Genomic DNA, 3,185 nt, shown 5'->3' with positions numbered 1-3,185 from the left:
AAAAGTTTGCGATAGAAAATAGGGGTCGCCATGATTTTGTCTTGGGTGCGTGTTACGTAATATGTTGCTGCATATTTAGTTAACATAACGAAGTTCCTGTTACACTTGGGTGGAGGTGTCTGTCACCAATCTCGAGAAAATTGATTTGATGTAGTACACTCATTTGCGATCTCCTGCTCCAGCGATAAAGCCAGAATGGAATATCCTCAAGATTCCTTATATTTCGTAAACTTTTGTGATATCTAAATGAGATTTTGGCAAGTGATAGCATGCAAAAAAGAGAACAGTTTGCCATATTTTGCCATTATTATGGAGAACTTCATTATGTACCGTGTTGTTACACTGACTAGAATTTTTCGATGAAAGAAGGTTAATTCTTAATGGCCGTCGATAGCTAGTCAAACGGGAAATGCTGTGGGTTTTGGAACAAGTGAAGACATTACACGTTTATTTCTGTAAGAAGATATACTTCTTCATAAGCTACTGACCGTACTTTTCCTCAGTTCCTCACTTCATAAGTTTAATAAACCACAGTTTCAGAATTCTCTCGCAATTGCATCTACACAACAAGTTAGTGAGGTGTTTTGGCAAATGAAGTAAATTTTAACCTGACAACAACAGAATTGTAGGTTTCACTGAAAATTCGCCACTCATGACAATTCTCTTAACGTTACAAGTGGTTGACAAGCTACAAGAAAATGAAACGCCGTTTGTGTTACATATTCAGCAGATTTCTTTTCAAATACTAATCATACCAGAGGTGACAGTGGATCTTCCTGAATGGTGGACGTGGAGGGACTCCACTTAATATTTACATGAAATGTGAGTGTAGGCTACAGCTTAGAACTGTGCTCCTCCTGCAGTGCTCAGCATCTTCCCTACAGCACCTGCCCGCAACTTACACTATTACTGCCCTTCCCAAGCATGCCCATCTGACTGTGCATCTACCGACTACTTTACTTTAAGCGCACTCTACTTGCAGGATCATGCTGCCGAGTCGATAATGAACTTTAGACCTGGTGTATCATCAAGCCATGACTTAAAAAAAATTAAAGTATAACAGCCCTTATAACAACGATAGTTGAACCCAAACCATCACATCAAGTAGAAAGCAGGGAGGAGGTAAGATTTTGGTTTACCATCCTGTGTTGTTAGATGTGGGAGGATTGAGAAAGACATAATAAGGTACCAAGTATTAACCAAGCAGGACTTTCCATTAATTTAAAAGCTGCTGGTCTCTCTGGTGATATTCGTAAAGAAAACTTACTTGAATGTATCCAAAAACAAAGTTAATCTTCGGGAACAAAAATCTGCTCTGAAGTGCAGGTTCAAAGTCGCAAAAGAAAATTAATGTTTGTATGCTGATTTAATAATTGAATCCACTAGATGGAATTACAGTGTTTCACACGCTATAAGATCAACTAAAATTCCTACATGAATTTTTTCAGTTAAGAAAAATAATTAATCTTTAATCTTTGATTAATGATAACGTTATATGAAATCACATATGTTGACAATTAAGTTCAACTAAACGTCATTTATTTATACACGAAAGACAGGATCTCAGTACATTTACGTACGCAGTTACTTTACCAACAGACAAAGAGTGCGCTTTTGATATATGAATACCATTTCATTTTTATTCATTGTTCTAGTGAGCCGAAAACAGTTGCGCACAGTACCCTATATTCCTGAGCATATAATGTTTTGGATTTCTGCTCGTACACCAACGCGGTAAAAGCTCCTGGAAGTACTCACTTGTAACTTGAACCATTATATCGCCCCCAAGGGAGAAAAACTTTGTTTAAAACGTAGCTAAGCATGGCACCGTTTTATTCCATTAGTTTTTACAGATTAAAATGTGTTGTCGCTGGGGATAAGACTTATTTTGACTGGATACATGTATTTCATCATATGCTTTTAATTAAATATACAATTTATTTTGTTTGTTATGTGGATTCATTTTAACAAGAATATTTTTCTTCCACATGAGGTTTTTTTATCATTTCGATATTGACTAATACAATATTAACTTTAAAAATTTTGTACAGATCATATATATTTTGGGGTCAGCATGGAATTTTCATCAGTTGAAAATTTCGTTACATTTGAAATAATACATTCCTTTAGCTCTATCGCTTTGCGTTCTACTCATTAGGATGGACTGCTGTTTCTATCCGTGATATATTTATTACTTATGCTCTCACATTCGTGCTTGTTTTGCGGAAAACCCGGAAAAAGTTAAACAGCCCTGCAGCCTTGTGGGACAATTAATGTACAATCAACTACTTTCGTTTGCAAGATTCGTTTCAATTTATTTCTGATTTTCTCATATGAAATTTTAGTTTACAGTCAAGTTTAATTCCTTTTGGGTAAAGTATTTTGCTGTTATAGTTTGCAATTCAAAATATTTACATTTTCTCTCAAACATTGGTTGTATGTTAAAGTGTTACAAGTTTTATTGGTTGAATAGTTAAGTGTGTTCCACGATGCGGTTTCTTTCATCGAGAATTTCACAGAATTGATCAGTGGAGTTGTTATTGCATTGGCAACGGCCTTGCCGCAGTGGATACGCCGGTTCCCATCAGATCACCGAAGTTAAGCGCTGTCGGACGTGGCAGGCACTTGGATGGGTGACCATCTCGGCCGCCATGTGCTGTTGCCATTTTTCGGGGTGAACTCAGCCTCGTGATGCCAATTGAGGAGCTACACGACCGTATGTAGCGGCTCCGGTCAAAGAAAACCACCATAACGACCGGGAGAGCGGTGTGCTGACCACACGCTCCTCCTATCCGCACCGTCAGCTGAGGATGGCACGGCGGTCAGATGGTCCCGATGGGCCACTTTTGGCCTGAAGACGGAGTGCTTTTTTTGTTATTGCATTGGTCTGTATACATGTAAGTTGCTCTTTTTCTTTGTTTGGTAAATATGCTGTCTTGACGTAACCTGGATCGGCAGATAGCTGAGGTCGTCGGGTACAAGACTCCGTTGTCGCATCAGACAAGGGTGTGATTAGTTGGTACTCCTCACGGGTTTTCAGCAAAGATGGAGGCACTCCTTGGCTTGCCATCCCGCATCGGTTGGCCGTGAGCATGAAACTACCGTATTAAAAAATAATTAATCAAGTAAAATTAAGGGCTTGTTGAGTAAGAAATGCAGAAATGATTAGTTATAAACAGAAGACA

General features: G+C 38.5%; 1 pseudogene; it reads left to right on the top strand.

The window, feature by feature from the left end:
- The first annotated feature begins 2,547 nt into the window (after positions 1 to 2,547).
- On the top strand, positions 2,548 to 2,665 carry LOC126253891 (5S ribosomal RNA; annotated as a pseudogene).
- Positions 2,666 to 3,185: the final 520 nt, after the last annotated feature.

The sequence above is a fragment of the Schistocerca nitens genome, chromosome 4 (assembly GCF_023898315.1).
Source record: "Schistocerca nitens isolate TAMUIC-IGC-003100 chromosome 4, iqSchNite1.1, whole genome shotgun sequence".
Lineage (NCBI taxonomy): Eukaryota > Metazoa > Arthropoda > Insecta > Orthoptera > Acrididae > Schistocerca > Schistocerca nitens.
Note: the sequence above shows the minus strand (reverse complement) of the source record. Positions and strands in the feature narration are given on the sequence as shown.